Here is an 18,022-nt window from a genome sequence, read left to right as displayed (position 1 = left end):
CTTCTCAGCCATTGTGGGATTTGAACCAACAACCTTTTGGTTACAAGCCAACTTAGTCTGTTGTGTTTTTAATCAGGTTTTAATTCACACTGGAGAGCTCAATATATGCTGAAAACATGTATAAAAACACGTTATGAGAAGTAATACTCAGATGTGACCCTCTCTGTGAAAGCCTAAATTAATTTTTTTGTGATTATACTGTTTTCTACATAAAATCATCATTTATAAGGTAAAGAACATTCTGAGAAAACTTAACCTTTTTATTGACTGAGTAAGGCCATGTCAAAGATTGAAATTATAGTGAAATTAATGGTTGAAATCAAACTTTGATGCGCATGATCTCATAATTAGATTTTGAGATTTTAGCCCGGATTTCACACAGAGGGTCACATTTATTAGTGCTGTCAAACGATTGATTGTGATTAATTGCATCCAAAATGGGGTAAGTATTTATTTGTGTTGTCAAATGATTGATTGTGATTAATTGCATCCAAAAAAATATATATATATATATACCACATATATATATTATATAAGTATGGTGACCCATACTCACACACATTCATACACACACATAGGTTGACCCCATACCAAGTAGTGCCATACAGAATTCGTACTCTGCATTTAACCCATCCACACACACACACCGTGAACACACACCCGGAGCAGTGGGCAGCCATTTATGCTGCGGCGCCCAGGGAGCAGTTGGGGGGTATTGCGGTGCCCTTGCTCAAACACCTCAACCGTAGGTAGTTGCCGAGTCCGACTCTCTAACACACAAGGCTATGATTTTCCCCATACAAACATCTCTACGTACGTAGGCTACATACACGACATACCCCATACACAAGGCTACGATTTCCCACATACATACATACATACATACATACATGTCTCTGAGTAACAGGGTTGAAAAATGTAGCTTATATTACGAGCTAGTTAGTTTGGAATCAAACTTTTGTTTGTCATTATTGCTAAATTTCCTATTAATTAGAAAAATATTTGTTTGATTTCTTTCCTTTTGGTTTTCTTACAATAACTTTGGAAATAGGGCTGAATGGTTGAGCTGAAATCACAGTAAACAACAATGTATGTAAGATTTCTTTTTTCTTATTTTTTGCCAATGGTAATTAAAATCATACAGTTATCTACAGAACTGAAATTATCTATTGAATTGATATTTTGTACATTGTAATAAAACAATTTCAATGAAACAAACTTTAATGAAATCTTTTTAACTACCAAAAGTTAAATATTTAGCTGTATCCCATATTTTGCAATATAACACATCATTTTTTTTTACAGCCTCTGTTGTTTATTGCGATTTCAGCTCAACCATTCAACCCTGTTACCAAAGGTACTTTAATAAAAAACAAAAACTGAAAGAAATGATAATAAAAAAAATTCCATTGCTAGCAAATGTATCAATAATTACAAACAAAGCTTTGATTCCAGACAAGCTAGGATTTAATTTCAGCTTGATTTTCAACCCTGTTACTCAGATTTTAATTTTTACAATTTTGTATAAAATAAAATTTTTGTATTAATTAAAGTTTAAAATTAAGGGGAAATACACAAATCACTGACCATGTGTTGAAATATTCAAAATCCGTTCTTTTTTTAATGGTTTCAGGCTGTTTCAGGCTGTGTGTTAGTCATGGATAGTGCCTAATGGTATGTTTTCTTAGAATAACGGATAGTGTAAAGCCATCAGAGGGTCACATACCTGAAAAATTCTCTTCTCCGCCCCCCTCTGTTTGATGTATTCTTTTGGTAGGAACTCCTTCAGGCTGCAAATACATTTCACATGTTTACTCTTATACTACACAAACATTTTTCCATCAGAGCAGAACAAAACACATGAGGTCATCCGTGCGGGAATTACATCTTCACAATGTACGCCCACACCGACTCTTAAGGTTTCCAGACAGCACAGAATTCTTGCAAATAATTGTCTGGTCTAAAATGTAATCAGATAACAACTGAAAGAGCCTGTGTCTGTGTGTGTGTGTGTGTGTGTGTGTGTGTGTGTGTGTGTGTGTGTGTTACAGTGACAGTGTTGAATGGGCTGCATATGATACCGCAGCTACAAGGCATGTGGTCTTACTCTAAAAATCCTGGCTTGTGTTTTTGCTCCACGTGGGGACCGAATTGGATCTGTGCCTGAATTCCAGCGAACTCGCAGGCCTTATCAAAGGACACGGGGTGGGATCCGTTCAGAATGTCATCCCTGGCCTGAAACAGAGACAGGAAACAAGAGCAGATGTTACAGAATGTAATGAGGGTGCTAACAAAGATGTTACAGAAAGAATGCGGTGCATTCGCTAAGCAGACAAGCAGACCAAAACATCTGAAGAGCCATCAATACCTTTAAAGAATATTCAGATCAGTATTTTAACAAGAATCTCTGTGCGGAGATGAGATTGTGCATCGCTAATAAGCAAATTTAGCAACATATAGCTGCAAAAAAATATATATATTGTGAGTTGAGGAAGGCTTCTCATCTTGACATCTTGTTTTTTTAAGCAGTAGCACACAATTCGTAACATGTGATTCCTGCAGGCACGCTTTAACAGACTTACTGGGATTGTACTGACACAATCTTAGGGGCAAAATTAGTTTCTCTATTTCAGCAGAGATACAAATGCCCAAAAGGAAAAAAAGGCATAAAAGGAGCAATTGGAGTAATATTACATATTAGTTCATATTTTGTTATCGTTTGTTTAATTTCATGTCATTACGCTTGTTTTGTTTGTTTGTTTTTTTTTAGTGGAAAATTTGAAATTTAAAAGAAACTTTACACTATTTTTTCCAAACAAGTTCATACAAGAATACTATATAACAACTAATAACAATATCAGTCAAATTCAAAAACAAACCAATCTAAACAAAACCAAACGACGCCAACATACCTAAGCTCATTAGTTCAATCTTATGCGCCCTCCAGATGTTTGCGCTCTGCAAGTGAACGACGCCTTGTGGTGCCATCCCAAAGAGGTTCAAAACTCTCACGGACTTTTTCCTGGATTGCGCCCAGCTGGTGGAATGACCTCCCGATCTCAATTCGCACAGCTGAGTCCTTTACTCATATTTTCAAAAACTTCTAAAGACTCATCTTTTTCGCCTGCACTTAACCAACTAATACTAGTACTTACCTTTTCTTTTTCTTGTCTATCATATTCAATTAAAATAAAAAATAAAAAATTTCACTGGCTACGTGTTCTGTACTAGACTAACTGAGTCCATAGCACTTGTATACCGTTGTTGTTCTCTTGTTGATCTGATTGCTTCTATTTGTAAGTCGCTTTGGATAAAAGCGTCTGCTAAATGATTAAATTGTAAAATGTAAACAAACAATATCAGTCAAATTCAAAAACAAACCAATCTAAACAAAACCAAAATAAAGTAAACCAAACCAACACACTCAAAAGAAAACCCAACAAAACAAAAACAAACAAACAAAAAAAAAACTAAAAAAAAAAAACAAAAAAAACCCTCCAAAACAAAACCCAACAAAGCTAACTAACCAATAACAAACAGAAAAAAAATCGCAACCCCCCCCCCCCCCCCCCCCCCCCCCCAAAAAAAAAAAAAAAAAAAACACCCCCCACTAAAAATGGTAAAATCCAAATGAAAAAAAATAAAAAATAAAGAATAAAAAATAAAATTAAATTAAAAACCGAATCTCAACCAAACAGAAAACAAAGAGTTTCCAAATTACGGTTTGTGAAGGAAATGCAGGGGGTTTGTGAGTTGATGAAAAGCTACTGATTAATCAATCAATTGATGAATCAAAATACTTAAAATTACAATAAATAAAACACTTACTAAAAAGTATGAATCATTTGATTTTGGGTGACCAACATAAAAAATAAAAAATAAAAAAAATAAAAAAAAATTAAAATGTGAATGTGAAAAGAGGTTCAGCTGCCAAAAAAAGTTCAGGAATCTCTGTTATATGGAAAAGCAGTTCGAGAATTCTTTAAAAATTCTTCTTTTTGAGCTCCACAGAGAAAGTAACAGCATATGGGATTGGAACAACATGAGGGCAAGTAAATTCTGACAGATTATAATTTTTAGGTGAACTATCCCTTTAAGATATTTCAATAACCCTGTGTGGTGACACGGAGTGCAGTCTAATATTACAGACGGCCTGCAGCCGCTATGAAAGCGGACAGCCCATCTGTTCAAGCGTCTCCTGATATACACCTCAGTGTAGTTCAGTTTAAAACCCGAAAGGGTGCATCTTACAGAAAAATTTTAGTGCCATCCTCGCCACCGCCAAGAGAGCATCTAGAAAACAAGCGGCATCTATTCGCAGAGCCATGTTTGTGAGTTTTCAATCAATCTGGAGGAAGTCATTAGAAGAGCAGAGGCAGAAATGTACGCACACATGCTTGGCTGATGTTGTGAGTGGGGACTGAGGTCATGGAAGCTTTACATCATCATAAACAAGTCCGTGTGTGAGGGGCCCCACCCTCAGGACACCCACCAATCATCTCGCATCACTCCCAGATGACATCAACATGGTAACAGTAGCAGATACAGTCAGTGAGGTTTTAATGGGAACACATCATGACAAACTGAGATATGATGCGGTCACGCCCCCAGCGCGGAGCAGAGAAGTCCCCTTCAGCCTGCCAAACACTCCTGAGCGCATACATGTGCAGCAGCCTCAGTGTGTGTGTGTGCGTGTGTGTGAGAGCTGCCCTCTTCTGTTTCTCAAAGTATGTGGGTGTGTGTGGCACCATGTCAGAGAATTTCACGCGGGCGTGTGTGTTTACTACAGAGGAAGACAGAGACAGAGGGAGACTGAGGAAAGGGAGGAGAAGTGTTACAGTATGCGTGCATGTGTGTGTGTGTGGTGACTCACATGCACCTTTTTACCAGCATGGACATACAAAACACCTCAGTAAATCTATCAGTTATTAAGCTGACCAGCCTGACCAGATTAAAAAAAAAAAAAAGTTTTAGCTGCTTATTTTCCTCAGCAGGAATGGTATACAAATGCAGTATTCATAGTAATTCAGTATATAACAGGATACCATGGCATTATTATGTGTTTAAGACAAATATCATGATGATACTAGTACCATGGTAATACCATTTTCTTTTTGGAAATTTACCATGCTAATACCATGGTTTTCTTTAAAAATACCATGTAGTACCATGTACATTCTATACTATGATAAATGAATATGGCACCATATTTGTATAATGTTTTTGAACATGGTATTACCATATTTTCTGGACAGTACCAAGGTTAAAAACACCACGCATGGTAATACAGTGTAGTATGTAGGTTACCATACTAATATCATGATTTTTGGTTACGTAAAAACCACAGCATGCACCATGATATTGCCACATTTTTTGTTTTTGTGTATTTTTTAAGTGTACGGTATGTGCAAACTTGAAATATTGTACACACACGTTTAAAAACAAGGATATAGCCATGTTTTCCTTTCAAGCCCAGAAATACTGACCTTATATTGGCAAAAATAAGTGCTTATCCATCATCTTATATAAGTTATTAAGTGCAGGTGACAGAGAATGTGTGTGTTTGTCGGTGGGAAGTTGCTCTGAAATCCTCAGGCAGACACACTAATGCATCTGCAGCGAGCCGTGTGCTCCAGAGGCCGGTCAGAGCACAGCGGCCCGTCTGCTACAACAGCTCACGGCCTCGAGGGAAACTACGCACTAGCGCAGAGCTCCTTGAGCGGACACACACATTCACACTGCACTACTCACACACACATTTACATACATAAACATGATGCATGAAGACCCACTGGCCACTTTGTGACATAAGTCCATTTGACTCAAACCAGAGAGAGAACGAAATATGCTTGTGTGAGTGTGTGACATCACATGTAAGATCATGTGCAAGCTTAGCATGATGGAAAAAAATATCACATGATAAAGTTTTATCGGTTGTGATCAGTTGTGCTGTTATTTATTTATTTTTAACAAGTGGTAAAGATACACTAGCATAGCCTTTAGGAAATTACAAAAACTGGTGCTTCATTAATTGCAAAAATTAGTTTTTTTGTTCTAAACTAACCATCAAAATATGTTGTGTTATGCTGTTTAGCTCCGCCCCGAACATCATCTCATTGGTCTAAATTCCCACATTTGATTCTCTGTGCTTTCTGGCATTTCAAGTTTATTGCGATCTGAAAAACTATGCAAAACTCTGAAAAAAGTGCCTAATTAGGAGGAGATGTGAGGGAAAAGTAATCCATACTGCCTACGGCGGTGAAAAAGACAATCGACAAATCAGCAACTGTGAAGATATCTGCATTTCCTTCTGGGCTGACCAATAATTCATTCATAAGAGCTGTGTCACTATTTCACTGCTTTCATAAAACCATCTAACACCTACATTTCTGTGCGACAGTGGCTCTGAGAAATTAATTAATTGTTAGAGCAGGTGGTGACGAAGAGGTTTTGGCTAACTGGTGCAATACAGTTAAACCAGCCAAAAAGGCTGATAGAGGACAGACAGAATGTCAGTAAAAGAGAGTGAAAACAAGTCGATAAAATTGATTATTATTGTTAAGATCAAGCATAATTATCAATAATTACACAGGGCATCATGGCAAAATACTTCAGGTCAAGAAGCTGTCACTCTAAATCTCAGCAAACAAAACCCCTTCTCTGCAAGACATTTGATGATTGCTTTGTTTCCATTCGTCAAGTCATGTTGACTGCCCTCTCATCACTGGGCATCACAGGGATTCCACATCCCTTGTTTGAATCCTATTTCAGTGGTAGGTCTTTCAGGGTGGCTTGGGGAGGGGAGGTATCCGAAGCACATTAACTGGTCACTGGGGTTCCTCAGGGATCAGTTCTTGGACCCCTCCTCTTCTCCATATACACGACATCACTGGGTAACATCATAAAGGCACATGGCTTCTCCTACCATTGCTATGCTGATGACACACAGCTCTATCTTTCATTTCAACCAGATGATCCAACGTTAGCTGCACGGATCTCAGGATGGTTGGCGGATATCTCGGCATGGATGAAAGAATATCACCTACAGCTCAACCTGGCAAAGACTGAGCTTCTTGTCTTTCTTGCAACTCCAACTCTACTGTATGATTTCTCCATCCAGCTAGGTTCTTCTACAATCCCACATCACACCTCTCTTTATCTCCTTGCACTGGTTACCGGTTGTGCCTCGCATCAAGTTCAAGACATTGATGCTTGCATATAGAACAGCCACAGGCTCAGCACCCACCTACTTCCACTCACTACTACGTATCTACATCCCCTCCAGAAATCTGAGATCCGCTAGTGAGCGACGCCTCGTGGTACCATCACAGAAAGGCTCAAAATCACTTTCCAGAACATTCTCGTTCACCATTCCTGGCTGGTGGAATGATCTTCCCACCCCTATCTGTAATGCTGAATCTCTGAAAATTTTCAAACGACAGCTGAAAACACATCTCTTTCGAAGCACCTTGACTTCATCATAAAAAAAATCGCTTAATGTATCCCCCAATTGTAAGTTGCTTTGGATAAAAGAGTCTGCCAAATGACTAAATGTAATTTAAAGTAATGATGTCTAGCTCCGCTCACAGTGAAATATCATTGGTCAAAAGTACTGCTCCACATAACTGTATATTTTATTTCAAATATGGTCTGATTGGCTGTGACCTTGTTGTTTTGTGGCATATTTAGCTTTTTGGCAAAAACATGATACATTAAGTCAGTATGTGGTCTGAAATAGAAAAAGGGCACAAAAAGTGATCAAAACTGATCTTTTACCTGTACATAGAGAAGGTTGAGCTGGACAGGATCACGAGAGTCTACATTCTGGTCAGAATAGAAGAACTTCCTTCGTAGAAGTAATATCTCGCTCTCCTCTACGCCCTGCTCCCGAAATGTCCGACTGTGGTCCAGCCAGTTCACTGGGAATTAAATATTGGACCATGTTAGCATTAGCAATCAAATTCATGCTTTTAATTGTAAATTAACAACACTGTTCAAATCCAGTGAGCATATACTAAGGGGGTCTATGACACCAGTTATTATATCATTAAAAGATCTGGACTGTGTAAAATTCCTTTAAGCCTGTCTGAGAGTCTCTCAGTGTGGGTAAATCTGGCAGGGTGGTTTGTTTGCTAATGTTTTATTTTCACAGTTGCCAGGAGTCTCACAATCATCATCTGTGTGAAGTTTGGCTTTCAGCTTCTCCATCTTCCTCTCGTCTCGCAGGAGGGTTCTGTCTTTCTTTAGTGTTCCCATCCCATCCTCACGCTTCTCCTCCACCTGCTCTTGAATCAGTGAGTACTCCTCATAATTAGTGATTCCTGTGGAGCACAAGACAATCAGCACTCTCTTTCCATCAGTCTTTCAAACTCTCCAGCACAGGTTTTGTATGAAACTAAATAAATATCATTCAGCTTACATGAATTTATGAAAACAGCCTGACTGTAAATCATTCAGGAAAATAGAAAGAAATTACTTAATGTAAATGAGGAGGCTAAGGCTTTAAGTTCCATCACATTGTCGCTTAAACTGGCCATTTAAATGGAAAAGGACCATGTAAAGTCATATTTTTCATGTGATGCTTAAGAGTCATAAATCCAATATTGGACATAATGAGAACAAAATAAAAGATATTTTGTTTAATTGCTACTAGTGGTGTACCGATATTACAAATCCTGGCAGATACCGATAAATGGCAAATATTATAATTGTATACTATTTTGTATTAATTATAAACAATAAACACTAAAATCGATCATTTTAAATACTACAAGTGAATTCAGGCACCACAACATTATAATATACAGTATGACAAATGTATATTTATTTTGAGATAAAAAAATTAAGTTTAAATGATCTAAATGTGAAAATAGATACAATTAACATACACAAACAAGCACCTAATACAACTTTACCAAATATAGACCTTTAAGTTGATTAAGTTAAGTTAGTTAGGTTTTAAGTTAGGTTTTAAGTTAAGTTTGGTTTCAATTTAAGTTAAGTGGAACAAATAAGAACTAAAGAAAAACTTCAATATCGCCTGATGACCGACAATGTTACTCTTACTATACACAGCATTTGGAAACGGACGCTAAGAAAAAACGCGTCATGCTTCTTAACTGGTGGTTGTGCAATCATTTTTATTTTTTTCCAATTAAAACTTTAATCCTTGAGAATAATATATATTCATAATAATATATTGTTTGTTTGATGCTAATTATATAATAAGTCATATCAGAAATGTATTTTTATTCTAGAAATACATTATAGAAAATGCAGACCCATGATGTGTGAGATAATATAGAATGAAATAAAAATATAATAAATTAAAAATTACCTTGTTATAATAGTGTTTTATAATTTATACATATAACTATTATATATGCCAATAATAATAATAATAATAATAGTAAAAAAATATATATTAATATATATATATATTATTATTATTATTAGGGCTGTCAGTCGATTACAATTTTTTAATCTAATTAATTACATGATGTGTTGATTAATCAATCTAATTAATTGCAAAATAAATTTGACTGAAAATACACACAAAAGATTATTTAAAGCTGTTTTTGTGTTAAATGAGAAAGTATCAAGTAAACTTTACAAACTGTAGCTTTAGTAAGAAATATTTTAACTAGTAAACTATGGAACATAAAAGAAGATAATTTGAGAAACATCTCAGTATTTTTTATATAAGCCATTAGTAACTAAAACAGTTTTGTTACCAACCATCTTCAGAATACAGTACCTTCTTTTATGTTCCACAAAATAAAGGTTTGAAACAACATGAGGGTGAGTAAATGATGACAGAATTAAAAATTTTTGGGTGAACTATCCTTTAATGTATTTTATTTTTATTATTATTATTATTATTTATTTACTTTTTTATGAAATTATACTCTAAATGAGAAACTAAATCTGCCAGCAGGTAAAATGTGTTCATTTGATTCGTTCAACAGCTGATTCATTCAGCAATTAAATAAATGGCTCTCTTTATGAACAGACTATTGAATCATTGATTCACATGATTCGTTCAAAATGCGGATTCATTCAGAAACTAAACTGCTGTGTTGCTCGGAGACGTGCAACAATTCTGCTGTGACTTTAGGTAATATGTTCTCTGCAAAATTGAGCAAAAACATAATATTTTAGTTAAAAATATAACAATATCAACTTACTTAATGAACTGTTGTATAAAATCACATTATACTCATGATATTTGGGACAAAATCAGCACTTGTGTAATAGACTACTATATATATATATATTACATAACTACATTGTAATAATATATAATACTGTGCACAGACACGTCACACACGTCACACCAACTGGAGTCTCGTCAGTAGGTCAAGCATGTGCTGATAGTGCTAAGGTGGACCAACCCTGAAACAGAACCTACTACGGAGCAGGTTATGTTCAGAGAATAAGTTGCTATGTCTACTTACATACCCTGAAAGTTACCTCCGTTTTTGGAACCGAAAGTTGAGTTTATCCGCTTATCCTTAAACATACCCGGGTATGTCACATAACCTGCTTTCTGGAATACCCCCCAGGTAAGTTGTAAGCCCAATATTTATGCCAAACTTGACAGGATAAAAGAAGGACCCACCTATCCTACTGCAGATGGTGACCAAAAGCTCCCCTACTGTTTTGGAGTCATCCACCATTATGGTTTTGATGGTTCCATCCAGCATTTTGATCTTCTGAGGTCTCTGTTTTTTCTTGTACTCCAGGACGTCCTGTACACGATGAGAATAAGTGCTGAAATGAAGCTTAAAATCACAATGGAAATAAAAACTTACGAAAGTCTTAAGAGAATAGAGATAAGTCAAATAATGTGATTTACCCCATTCCGCAGCATGTAATAATCAAGTGTGCGCCCTGATTCCAACCAGATTCCTTTCCTGGGGTCATCATCGGACAGGAAGAGCCCGTAATCTGATGCTGCAATAGATTTTACATAATTACACAACAACTTGCCCCATGGAAGCAGATACTAAATCAAAGAGATCCAGTTACGTCTACAAATACGGTCGTAATAAATTTCAGACTCTTCATTAAAACCACAAAGCAGTTTGTCTTTGATCCTAAAAGAAACAATTGACATTTATAAAATGAGTCCAATTCATTGTGGCTATTGAGGGCAGCAATCATGTGCATCACATGGGAAAACAGTCATATAACTGTAGCTGGCCGAATAATGAATGTACACAGAGTGGCAGAGCTGCAGACTCATCCCAAAGCGATGACCCCTGTTGAGCTGATAGCGCACAGGAGTCCATTTTGCAAGCTCTAGTGAGCAGAGAACATTAATGCTTGACTTTGTGGCCGTTTGATGACTTGAGTGGAGATGGAAAGAGAAAGAGTGCACTTATCCATCAGACTCACTCTGAAGCAGAACTGGTCATCAGCTGAGGTTGCACAAACTGTAGGGTAACACTTTACCGCCCAAGTTTTGACATGACGGATACAGAAACATCTACTGATGTGAAGCAGCTGGTATAAACACAAATCGAATCCAAACTTCTGGGAAGCTCTGCACATTTTTACAAAATTTAGACCGAACACAAAAGTTCCCCTTTCCCAAGTGTTTAAGGAATATTTTGATAATACTATCACCTGCAAAAAATTTAGTATTCTTGTTTTCTCTAACACAGTGTACCATATTTAAATCCATTCCAAGTAATTCCAGATTTTTCCTCAGAAAATGTGACAAAATGTGGCAATTTGAATACATGTGTGTCAATTATAAAATTGTAAATATGAATCCAGAATTAACCTAATTAATTTAAACAAACTTGAATAGTACAGTGTATTTTATTCCAATAAGATAAAAAAGTAATCTTTATTTAAAACGTAATGAATTGTTGTGCCTCTAAAATGACTTGCCTAATCCAAACTTAACCAAGGCTGGTTAAAGAGTAAAGCGTACAATTTTAACTTCTAACGACACCAAACAGAATTTCAAAAAGACTTGCGAAAACTTTCAAGAAAACTCCCCCATCTACCATTGGTTGAACAAAAAGATAGTCCCACCCCCAAACACACCACTGATTGAGTCAGAAATGTTTTGATAACATCACAAAGGTGGGAGTTGTAGTCTCATGGAAGAGCGTAAAATGGTGGGAAGCCTAGAGGAATATTCTGCAAATCTTACCTTGTCCACTTTGGGCCTCTGGAACTCGCTCTCTGATAATCCTGCAGGCGTCATAAACCGGAGTTGAGGGTTCAAACTGCATCGTCTTGACCACATTGCACTGTCGCACACAAATCTTCAGCGACAGGGCCACCATCGTGACTGCTGCTCAAATGGGAGCACCCACTAGCACACCTGTAGAGACCGAAAGAAACAATCTGTCAGTTCTCTGAAACGACCAGCACACATTCATTCTTTGAGGTCCACACCACGACATCAAAACATGTTTTAATCTGGATTAACTGGAGCAGAAGTAAATGTGAACACAAGTGGTTTTTTGTTGTTTTGTTCTATTGTAGTGATTATTGATGATATGTGTGTGACTGTGGATATGAGAGAGAGATCAGAGCTTTGTGTAGGCTTACAATATGAGCTTCTTACTGCCAAGAGACGTCTGTAATGTAGTTATTAGATTAGTAGAACAGCACTGCCCTTTAAATACTGAGCAGAGGAAAAGATTCTACTGTCAACTGGGTGTTTAGCCTAAGCTCACTCAACCTCAACCAAATATCACAGCTATGAAATGTAATCTTTGCACAAGAGAGACACATTCCAGTTTTAAAAATCAGGTAAAGTGGTTATAGAGAGGTTAAGATCAAACAGAATATTTTGAATTATGGTAGTGATTGATTGACGCTACAAGATATCAATAGAGATCAGAAAAACACAAGATCAGATTCATAATCATCAAACTCAGAGCCGAAATCAGATTGGCAACAGACATAAGAGTAGAGAAGTGACAAGTAACTGAGATCAGATTCATACCAGAAATCAGATCTGCAGAAATCAGACTTGTTAACTGACATGAGATTTTTACCTGAGATTTGTTTGGAACTGAGATCAGACTAGTAACTGAGGTCAGACTAGTATAAGAAATTTTATTCATATCAGACTCGCAATAGATCAGATAAATACCAGATATTTGACTCCCAACAGATCAGACTCAAAGCAGCAATCAGATCTGCAACATAAATTAGACCCTATTGGGGAAAAAAAAACATGCCAGCTGGTTTGAGCTGGTTTAATCTGGTCTTTATTTAGTCATGAGCTTTATTTAGTCATGAGCTGGTTTAAGCTGATCCTGAGCTGGTTATAAAATGGTTATGAGCAGGAGAATTTTAATCATGTTAAAATCAGGTGCATTTCTTCAAAACATACCTAACCAGCATATGCTGAGATTTCTGAGTTAAAAATTGTATTAGAGTTTCAAGACTTACAACTGAGATCAGATCATACCAGAAATTTGACCCGTAACAGATAACGATAAAATGAAAGATCAGATTTGCAACATAAAGACCCAGAGCAAAGATCTGACATGAAATTTGCATCAGTGATTTCATTCGTAACAAAGATACAACTCGTAACTGAGATCAGACTCATATCTGAGATCAGGATTGTATACTATAAGAGATTTGACCCATACCAGAGATCAGACTCATAGAAATTTGACTTGTAACAAATCAGACTTAGAGGAGATCAGATCTGCAACAAAAATCAGATTCAGTACAGAGATCTGACTCGTAACTGAGATCAGATTTGTACCAGAGATTTGATTTGTAACACATCAGACACAATATTTGCACCAGAAATTAGTTTGTAACGGAGATAAGATTTGTAAAATAGACTTGACTCGTACCACAGATTTGACTCCCAACAGATCAGACTCAAAGCAGCGATCAGATCAGCAACAGAGATCAGATTCAGAGTAGAGAACATACCTGAAACTTCAGAATCATATTAGAGATTTGACTCATAACTGAGATCTAAATCATATCAGAGGTTCGACTCGTACCAGACATCAGACTCACAACAGATCAGATTCATATCAAAGATTTGAACTGTAACAGATCAGACTCAAATGAGAGATCAGATTTGCAACAGTAATCAGAGCAGAGATCTGATCTGTAACTGACATGAGATTTGTACCAGTGATTTTATTCGTAACAGAGATCCAACTCTTAACTGAGATCAGACTCATAATTGATATCAGGATTGCATAAGAGATTTGACTTATACCCGAGATCAGACTCTGTATGTGACATGAGATTTGTAAAAAGTCAGACTTAGATGAGATCAAAACAGACACAGAGATCAGAGAAGAGAAGAGAAGAGATCTGACTCGTAACTGAGATCAGATTTGTACCAGAGATTTGATTTGTAACAGATCAGACACAAAATTGAGATCAGATTCATACCTGAGAACTTAGGCATCCTGGCCAAATTCGCCTATTGACCTCCAACCATCATGGCCTCCTAACCATCCCCATAAACTGATTTGCTTCATCACTCGATCTCCTCTCCACCAATAAGCTGGTGTGTGGTGGGCGTTCTGGCGCAATATGGCTGCCGTTGCATCATCCAGGTGGATGCGGCACACTGGTGGTGGTTGAGGAGATTACCCCCTTCTACGTAAAACGCTATGAGTGCCCAGAAAAGTGCTATATAAATGTAAGGAATTATTAATATTATTACTCGTAACAGCCCGCAGACTTGCAAAAGAGATCAGACTTTCAATTAATATCAGATAATGATCTCGTAACCAAGATCAAACTGCCATCTCACCTGTATCAGATTCTTATATGCATCAAATTTGAAGAAAATGGTTTTGTTTCTCTGAGGCCTCACAAGGTGAAGTAAACCAGAATATGGGTACTGCTGTAGTAAAAGACCCTGGCCAGATTCTCTGACACTTCAGCTTGACAAAGTACTTTAAAATCAGTATCAAACTAAAATAAATATCAAAAACTCAGACCAAATAGAGGAGACATACTCTCAAATCAAAGAAACCATTACAAACTACCCAGAAATCACAGTCAGACAGTCCAGCTGAAGTGATTGACAGTCAAGTATGAAGTGAGATGTGTCTATCTGATAGTATCTCACCAGCGCCAGGAATAATTTAACAGAAGACAGAGAGGACTAATCTTTTTTTGATAATGGAATTGTGAATGAGCTCCACATTGTCTACTCACTCAGTCACCAAGTGTGCATGTGTGCACGCACACACATACACACAATAATAAGCAGGGAGAATAGCTCTGTACAGTCCTTTCATTCCTAGTAGGGTACACAAGGGACATGCAGAGGTATTGAGGACCAGATGAGAAGTCCCACAGAGACCACACACACATTGGGTTTCATTGTTTCATGGGGACATTCCATAGACATAATGTTTTTTTTTTATACTGTACAGACTGTATTTTCGATTGTTTTGTGTTTTAGTTTGTGACTTATTGTATTAGTGAGTGATTTCTGTAAAAAGTTTGTATAATGTAAATGAATTAATATAATAAAAATGCAAAACAAAAAACATGGTAAAAGTTATATATATATATATATATATATATATATATATATATATATATATATATATATATATATATATATATATTTAAATATATATATTTGCATTTTTATTATTTTATTTTTTTCTAATCAAATCCCTTATTGTTCATTGCAAAGACACTTGAGTGAGTTGTGTTCAACCAACTTTCTATGTTCCTTGCACAGAACAACCTACTGGAGAACAACCAATCTGGCTTCAAATGTAGCCACTCAACTGAGACTGCTCTCGGTTACTGAAGCCCTGAGACTGGCAAGAGCAGCTTCCAAATCATCAGTACTCATCTTGCTGGATCTGTCTGCTGCTTTTGACACAGTTAACCACCAGATTCTCCTGTCCACCCTAAGAAAGATGGGCATCTCAGGAACCGCACTCCAATGGTTCAAGTCTTACCTCTCAGGTAGGTCTTTCAAGGTGTCTTAGAGGGGTGAGGTTTCTAAGTCACAACTTTTTGCTAATGGGGTTCCTCAAGGCTCAGTGCTTGGACCTCTTCTCTTCTCCATCTACATGTCATCATTATGATCTGTCATTTAGAAGCATGACTTTTCTTATCACTTCTATGCTGATGACACTCCACTCTACTTCTTATTCCAACCAGATGATCCGACGGGTTTCTGGTAGATTTTCTGATATTTTGAGGGACATTTCTAGCTGGATGAGGGACCATCACCTTCAACTCAACATACTAAGACAGAACTGCTCGTGGACTCAGCCAACCCAGCACTTCATCACAACTTCTCTATACAGTTGGGTTCGTCAACCATAACTCCTTCCAAGATAGCCAGGAACCTTAGAGTTATGATCGATGATCAGTTAAGCTTCACAGACCATATTGCTTCAATGGCCCGGTCCTGCAGATTTGCCTTACACAACATTAGGAAGATTAGACCCTTCCTATCAGAGCAAGCTGCACAACTCCTTGTCCAAGCTCTTGTTCTCTCCAGACTGGACTATTGTAATGCTTTCTTGGCGGGCCTTCCCACATGTACTATCAAGCCTCTGCAACTGATCCAGAATGCAGCAGTAAGAGTGGTCTTTAACAAAGCTGAAAAAAGCTCACGTTACACCTCTCTTCATCAGTTTACACTAGCTACCAGTAGCTGCTAACATCAAATTCAAAGTACTGTTGTTTGCCTACAAGACAACAACTGGCACTGCACCAATATACCTAAACTCTTTAGTTCAAACTTATGCACCCTCCAGAAGCTTGTGTTCTGCAAGTGAACGATGCCTTGTGGTGCTATCCCAAAAAGGCAAAAAAAAAAAAATCACTATCACAGACCTTTTCCTGGACTGTGCCCAGCTGGTTGAATGACCTCCCTATCTCTATTCGAACAGTCAAGTCTTTGGCCATTTTCAAAAAACGTCTAATGACAAAACTTTTTTCACCAGCACCAGACAAACTAATACTAGCACTTACCTATTCTATTCTATTCTATTCTATTCTATTCTATTCTATTCTATTCTATTCTATTCTGTTAAACAAAAACTAGCTCTGTGTACTGTGCTAGACTAACTGAGACTTGTCACAGCACTTGCATATTGTTCTTCTCTCGTTCATCTGATTGCTTCTATCGTTCTCCTCATTTGGATAAAAGCGTCTGCTAAATTATTCAATGTAAATGTAAAATTACAACTAGATTTTTAAAAGAATTTTGCTTTTTTTTTATATCACAGGCACTCTTATACATCATTGACCCTTCAGCTGTATTGCGAGAACAATCGTCTGACCTTGCTAATGTACTTGCATGCACAATGCGCATGACCGCATATCTATGGCTCATATATGACACTGAGTCTGCAAGATGGAGAAAGCTAAAGACTGTGAGAAGGCAAGCAAAGTGACATACCGCCTGCCACCTTAATCTCTCGTCTACAACCTCCCAGAAGCCCCACACTGGACACTCCCATTTCTCCTTCTGGCCCTTTGTGACAGACGCAGAAAAATACCTCTCACTTCTTACCGAACTTCCAGCCAGGCTCAAAGCATTTCACCTCTCACACTGTTTAACCCCTAAAAAGCATGTGACTCTCTACTGTACATGCAGTAATAATTGACTCCTGGGGGACACTAGGAAAGCAGGAATCGCCACAGTAATATAAGAATTAACCAAAGCCCTGTGCACTTTTTCAACTGATTGTGTCAAAAAATATAGGGAATGGATTTAAATACGGTAAAATGTACTGTTTTAAATCTAAATGTCTTAAATCTAAATGCTATGTGGTTGCTAAGGTGTTCCAAGTGGTTGCTAAGGCATTGCTAGTTGGTTTCTAGGGTATTCTGGGTAATTCCAAGGTGGTTACATACAAGCCACTATGATAATCAGGTCCACAGATATAATTGTGAATATCTTGATCAATTCTGTCGAAGAAGATTCCATACATATCTAAGTTTAACAAGAGGTTCAAATGTTCAAAACTTTAAGAATGATAAACTGCAAACAGATTTGATTTGCTGTCTACACTGGAGA

The 18,022-nt window shown here is 37.2% G+C and overlaps 1 pseudogene; it reads right to left on the bottom strand.

Moving 5' to 3' along the window:
• The window catches only part of LOC109098077, a 148,574-nt pseudogene that overhangs the window by 66,719 nt on the left and 63,833 nt on the right, over nucleotides 1-18,022 (bottom strand).

Source organism: Cyprinus carpio, chromosome B25 (assembly GCF_018340385.1).
Source record: "Cyprinus carpio isolate SPL01 chromosome B25, ASM1834038v1, whole genome shotgun sequence".
Taxonomy (NCBI): Eukaryota; Metazoa; Chordata; class Actinopteri; order Cypriniformes; family Cyprinidae; genus Cyprinus; species Cyprinus carpio.
This window is presented reverse-complemented; position numbering and strand designations above follow the sequence as displayed.